Source organism: Sarcophilus harrisii, chromosome 4 (genome assembly GCF_902635505.1).
Source record: "Sarcophilus harrisii chromosome 4, mSarHar1.11, whole genome shotgun sequence".
Classification (NCBI taxonomy): Eukaryota; Metazoa; Chordata; class Mammalia; order Dasyuromorphia; family Dasyuridae; genus Sarcophilus; species Sarcophilus harrisii.
Window position 1 is genome coordinate 361548989 of NC_045429.1, and position 7723 is coordinate 361556711.

The window sequence follows — 7723 nt, forward strand, 5'->3', positions numbered from 1 at the left end:
CAGCAAGCAGGGAGACTAAGCAAACATAGTACTAAGGGAATAGCACTGGAGGAATTGAGTGTCCCATGCTGTGAGAATCTAGCCTTGATAATTATACCTGTTTTGTGCAGGCTATCTATCTCAAGGAAACTATAGCAGAATCAGGGACACAATCAATATAATCATTCAAAAGCCTTGAAACAATAGCAGGTTGTCAGTTTGCATAGATTTCTAAGGTCTTTTTGTTAATAAGATGCCCCTTTAAGGACAACCTAAGTGTGACAGAGGGAAAACTAAACTCCTTGCTCAGACTCACACTGATGGTAAATAGCAGAGTCTAGACTCAAAAGTCAATCAGTTTATTCCAAGATCAGTTTCTTTCCACTATCTCTCAACACTTCTTACTCTCCTGTATCAATCTGTTGTATGTATCTCACTGATCACATCAGCTAAATTGGAAATTCCTTGAAAGGATGTAGCTCATTGTCTAACGTAGTGATTTTTTCTAAGGTAAATATTTTTGACTGGTTCTCTTTATACTTATTCTATTTAAGACATGCATAAATGGGGTAACAAATTGCATTAGATAATGATCTGGATCCTGGAGCCTGGAAGCTCCAGATTTGAGTCCTGCTTCCAATATATTCTGTATAAATTGGGGTAAATCCTCTAATCTCTCAGTGCCCTAGACAAGTAATTATGATTGTAAGTTACAAAGAAGGGGACATCCCACACTGGGAGGGAGATGAAAACCCAAGTCCAGGCTCTATCCCTATTCTATTTGAGACTCTAGGCAATCTGGCTCTATGAGGCAAGTGCTATTTTTTTTATTTAAAACAATCTTGCTCCAATTTGGAATCTTATATTTATTGGTGCTTCTGAAGCTCAACATACTATTTCTTGTCTTTAAATTTTCAGGCAAATTATCCCCCTGCCCTATGCTTGGAATGCATTTTCTTTTCCTTTCAACATTTAAGGGTCTAAGGTTAAGTTCAGGAGTTTATGAGTAATTCCTCTCTGTAATTTTTCTCAGGTCAAGAGCACATTCATGAACCCCTTTGGCTCCCTTTTGTTTAAAGATAACTAATCTTTATTTATATTAATCAACTTGTAAGCTTTATTCTCTGACTGAAGTATTTTGTTATTTTTTCTGTTTGTGTGCCTAATACAATCCCTTGTACACAACAGGAATTTAGGCAATATTTGTTGAATTTAATACTACCCATGAAAGAAATTCACAGTTACATAGCACTTAAAGGTTTGCAAGACACTTTACATATATTGTGTTATTAGATTTTCATAATAATCTTGACCATAGGTGCTACTATTTTCATGTTATAGATGAGGAAACTTACTCAGAATTCAATGAAAGAATTCACCCTGAGTTGAACTTCAACTTCATATTACACACTCTAGACATCACTTAGCTGGCCACCAGAATCTTCTTCTAATATTTGCTTTGTTTTATCCAAATCTGCTCAAGAAGGGATAGTGGATTCCTTAGATTTATCATATCAGTTTAAAATCCTCATGTTGGGTTCCAAGACCCCTTGCTTTCAAACTTTACCATATTGTTCTCCTGTGATCAGTGAGCATATATTTATCACTTACTCCAGTCAGGCTGATTTTTGTCAAGTCCCCTAGTTAGCAGAGACATGCCTCAAATATCATCTGATTCAACCCTTACATGAAACTTGAATCCTCTCTACTATATTATTTAGATCAAGCCTTGTTTTGAAAACTTTCAGGTATGAAGACTAAATATGTCAGCTTTATTTATTTTCTGGCAACACTAGGAAGTTCTTCCCTCTATCTGAAGCCCTGAGTTCAAAGCATGGTTCTACTATTCACTTTGAACAAATCATTTAAACTCCCCAAAATCCTCAATATTCTTGTGTTTAAAATGAGAGTTTGATAATCATTGACTTTGAACTTAAGGGTACTTTAGAGATCATCTAAGATCAACCATTCCATTGGATAGAGGAAGAAACTAAGGTTTGGGAAGGTTGATTTGCCACCTACTCACCCATAGTATAAGAGGCAGGATTTAAATTCAGATCCTCTGAATCCAGAAAGTGTTTATTTCCATTATATTCACCAAATAAATGATCTGTCTGCTCCACTGGTCCCTCAAAGAGCAGTGCAAATAGAGGATTTACTGTACTAAACCAAATTGATTTACAACAGCATTTATTCAAATCTGCTTCTCAGTCTCCAATTTAGTCTTTGAATTTCCTTTAGCTTAAGACTGTACATAACACACACTATCTGCTTAGTAATTATTTGCTGGTCTGAATTTCTAATCTCATCTCTAAATTTTAGAAAAAAGAAAAAAAAGCTCCTCAGCTCTGAAGCCCCAGAAATTTCCCATATTTCCTGGATTGACTTCAGTAATTAAACTCATTATCCAAAATAGTATCTCTCACCCTGGTTCCTCTGTCCAGGCTTATTTGCCAAGTACTTACTCAGAAAACACCCTCATTTCTATACATTTATTAAACCCAAATGCAACGTCTATACATGCTGCTTTCCCCCAAGTTAAGCAATCATCTTTGCTAAGATCCACTGACCTTGGTTCAGGGGTAGGAGAAACCCTGAAAGAAAATATTCCCTTGTTCCCATTCTTCAATGTCCCCTCTTTAACTTTAAACACACTTAGATATCAGGATCACTCATTTTCCCACTTTTTCTGCAGAGGTTACACTTTATCCTTCCATTCAAATTATCTCTTTCCTCCACCAAAGGGGAAAATATAGATGTTACTGTTATTACTGATGGGATATGGAGAGGAGAGTAGGAAAGGAAAACATTTCTCCTGTGGGTTCTTCTCAGGTGAAAAGATCAAAGAAAAACAATTCATCCCATGAGGAGACTAATTAGGGAAAAATGTTCTAGCTTTTAATTAAAAGCATCCCAACTAATGACATAGAAAAAAATATAACAAAATTCATATGGAAAAACAAAAAGTCAAGAATTTCAAGGGAACTAATTAAAAAAAAATCAAATGAAGGTGGCCTAGCTATACCTGATCTAAAACTAAAATTTAAAAAAATAATAATAAATAAGAGACTTGTTATAGAGCAGTGGTTACCAAAACCATGTGGTATTGGCTAAGAAATAGACTAAATTGATCAGTGGAATAGGTTAGGTTCACAGGACAAAATAGCCAATAACTATAGCAATCTAGTGTTTGACAAACCCAAAGATCCCAACTTTTGGGATAAGAATTCATTATTTGACAAAAACTGCAGGGAAAACTGGAAATTAGTATGGCAGAAAGTAGACATGGACCCACATTTAGCTCTGTACACCAAGATAAGATCAAAATGGGTTCATGATTTAGGCATAAAGAATGAGATTATAAATAAGTTAGAAGAACATAGGATAGTTTAACTCTCAGACTTGTGGAGGAGGAAGGAATTTGTAATCAAAGAACTAGAGGTCATTATTGATCACAAAATAGAAAATTTTGATTATATTAAGTTAAAAAGCTTTTGTACAAACAAAACTAAGGTAGACAAGATTAGAAGGGAAGCAATACAGTAGGAAAACATTTTTACAGTTAAACGTTCTGATAAAGATCTCATTTCCAAAATATATAGAGAATTGACTCTAATATACAAGAAATCTAACCATTCTCCAATTGATAAATGGTCAAAGGATATGAACAACTTTCAGATGATGAAACTGAAACTATTTCCACTCATATGAAAGGTAGAATCACTATTGATTAGAGAAATTCAAATTAAGACAACTCTGAGATACCACTAAATACCTCTCAGATTGCCTAAGATGACAGGAAAAGATAATGACAAATGTTGGAGGGGATGTGGGAAAACGGGGACACTGATGCATTGCTGGTGGAGTTGGGAATGGATCCAACCATTCTGGAGAAAAATTTGGAACTGTTCTCAAAATTTTATCAAATTGTCCATACCATTAGATCCAGCAATCTTACTACTGGGTTTATTATATTAAAGAAGGGAAAGGGACTTGTATGTGCAAAAATGTTTGTGACAGCCCTTTTTGTAGTGTCTAGAAACTGGAAATTGAATGGATGCCCATCAATTGGAGAATGGCTGGGGAAATTGTATATGAATGTTATGGAAGATTATTGTTCTATAAGAAATGACCAGCAGGATGAACACAGAGAGGCTTGAAAAGACTTACATGAACTGATGCTAAATGAAATGAGCAGAACAAGGAGATCATTATACACTTCAATAACAATACTGCATGAGGATCAATTCTGATGGAAGTGAATATCTTCAGCAATAAGAAGATCTAATTCAGTTCCAATTGACCAGTGATGAACAGAACCAGCTACACCCGAAAGAACACTGGGAAATGAATGTGGACTGCTTGCATTTTGGTTTTTCTTCCCTGATTATTTTTACCTTTCTAAATCTGATTTTTCTTGTGCAACAAGAGAACTGAATAAATAGGTATACATATATTTTTTTCTCCTAGGAAAAATTTATTATTATTTTAATAACGTTTTATTGACAGTACATATGCATGGGTAATTTTTTACAACATTATACCTTGCCCTCACTCCTGTTCTGAATTTTCCTTTCCCTCCCTGCACCCTCTCCCCTAGATGGCAGGCAGTCTTATACATGTTAAATATGTTACAGTATATCCTAGATACAATATATGTGTGCAGAACCTAACAGTTCTCTTGTTGCACAGGAAGAATTGGATTCAGAAGGTAAAAATAACCTGAGAAGAAAAACATAAATGCAAACAGTTCACACTGATTTCCCAGTGTTCCTTCTCTGGGTTTAGCCGATTCTGTCCATCTTTAATCAATTGGAACTGAATTAGATTTTCTTTTTGTTGAAGATATCCACTTCCATCAGAATATATCCTCATACAGTATTGTTGTTGAAGTATATAATGATCTCCTGGTTCTGCTCATTTCACTCAGCATCAGTTCATGTAAGTCTCTCCAAGTTTCTCTGTATTCATTCTCCTGGTCAATTCTTATAGAACAATAATATTCCATAATATTCATATGCCACAATTTACCCTGCCATTCTCCAACTGATAGGTATCCATTCAATTTCCAGTTCCTAGCCACTATGAAAAAAGCTGCCAATAACATTTTGGCACATACAGGTCCCTTTCCCTTCTTTAGTATCTCTTTGGGATATAAGCCCAGTAGTAACACTGCTGGATCAAAGGGTATACACAGACTGATAACTTTTTGGCCATAATCCCAGATTGCTCTCTAGAGTGGTTGGATTCGTTCACAACTCCACCAACAATGCATCAGTGTCCCAGTTTTCCAACATCCCCTCCAACATTCATCATTATTTTTTTCCTGTCATCTTAGCCAATCTGACAGGTGTGTAGTGGTATCTCAGATTTGTCTTAATTTACATTTCTCTGATCAATAGTGATTTGGAGCACCTTTTCATATGAGTGGAAATAGTTTCAATTTCATCATCTAAAAATTGTCTGTTCATATCCTTTGACCATTTATCAATTGTAGAATAGCTTGATTTCTTATAAATTAGAGTCAATTCTCTATATATTTGGGAAATGAGGCCTTTGTCAGAACCTTTAACTGTAAAAATGTTTTCCCAGTTTGTTGCTTCCCTTCTAATCTTGTTTGTATTACTTTTGTTTGTACAAAGGCTTTTTCATTTGTTTCTATTTTGTGATCAATAATGATCTCTAGTTCATCTTTGGTCACAAATTCCTTCCTTCTCCATAAGTCTGAGAAGTAAACTATCCTATGTTCCTCTAATTTATTGATAATCTCATTCTTTAGTCCTCAATTATGGATCCATTTTGATCTTATCTTGGTGTATGGTGTTAAGTGTAGGTCTATGCCTAATTTATGCCATACTAATTTCTAGGTTTTCCAGCAGTTTTTGTCAAATAATGAACTCTAATCCCAAAAGTTCGGATCTTTGGGTTTGTCAAACACTAGATTGCTATAATTATTGACTATTTTGTCCTGTGAACCTAACCTATTCCACTGATCAACTAATCTATTTCTTAGTCAATACCAAATAGTTTTGGTGATCACTGCTTTATAATATAGTTTTAGATCAAGTACAGTTAGGCCACCTTCACTCAATTTTTTCATTATTTCCCTTGAAATTCTCCACCTTTTGTTCTTCCATATGAATTTTGTTTTATTTATTATAGGTCATTAAAATATTTTCTTGGGAGTCTGATTGGTATAGCAGTAAATAAATAGATTAGTTTAGGGAGTATTGTCATCTTTATTGTATTTGCTCAGGCCATCCAAGAGCATTAATATTTTTCCAATTATTTAAATCTGACTTTATTTGTGTGGAAAGTGTTTTATAATTTTGCTCATATAATTCCTGACTCTCCTTTGGTAGATAGATTCCCAATTATTTTATGCTATCAACAGTTATTTTGAATGGAATTTGTCTTTATGTCTCTTGCTGTTGGATTTTGTTGGTAATGTTATAAAAATGTTGAGGATTTATGTGGATTTATTTTGTATCCTGCAACTTTGTTAAAGTTCTGAATTATTTCTAATAGCTTTTTAGTAGAATCTCTGGGGTTCTGTAAGTATACCATCATACCATCTGCAAAGAGTGATAATTTGGATTCCTCATTACCTACTCTAATTCCTTAAATCTCTTTCTTGACTTTTATTGCTGAGGCTAGCATTTCTAATACAATACTGAATAATAATAGTGATAGTGCGGAACCTTGTTTCACTCCTGATCTTACTGGGAATGGTTCCAGTTTATTCCCATTACATATGATGCTTATTGATGATTTAAATAGATGCTCCTGACTATTTTAAGGGAAAGTACATTTATTCCTATACTCTTAAGTGTTGTTATTAGGAATGGATGTTGGATTTTATCAAATGCTTTTTCTGCATCTATTGAGATGATCATATAGTTTTTGTAAATTTGGTTATTGATAAAGTCAATTATGCTAAGTTTTCCTAATGTAGAATCAGCCCTGCTTTCCTGGTATAAATCCTTCTTGGTCATAGTGTATTATCCCGGGAATGATTTTCTTTTTGCTAATATTTTATTTAAGATTTTGGCATCAATATTCATTAGGGAGATTGGTCTATAATTTTCTTTCTCTGTTTTCAACCTACCTGATTTAGGTAACAGTACCATGTCTGTGTCATAAAAAAGGTATTTGGTAGGACTCCTTCAATTCCTAATTTTTTTTCAAATACTTTATAGAGCATTGGGGTTAATTGTTCTTTAAATGTTTGGTAGAAATCGCATGTAAATCCATCTGGTTCTAGGAAGTTTTTCATTGGGAGTTGATTAATAGATTGTTATATTTCTTTTTCTAAGATAGGACTGTTTACCCAATTTACTTCTTCCTCTTTCAATCTGGGCAAGCTATATTTTTTAAGGTATTCTTTCATTTCATTTAAGTTATCGAATTTCTTGGCATGAAGTTGGGCAAAATAACTCCTAATTATTGCTCTAATTTCTTCTTCATTAGTGGTGAGTTCTCCCTTTTCATTTTTAAGACTAACAATTTGATTTTCCTCTTTCTTTTTTTTTTAATCAGATTTACTAAGGGTTCTTGGATTTTTTTCATAGAACCTGTCTTAGTTTTATTAATTAAATCAATAGTTTTTTTTTTACTTTCGATTTAATTAATCTCTCCTTTTATTTTTAGAATTTCAAGCTTAGTGTTTGACTGAGGGTTTTTAATTTGTTCTTTTTCTAGCACTTTTAGTTGCAAGCCCAATTCATTGACCTTCTCTTTCTCT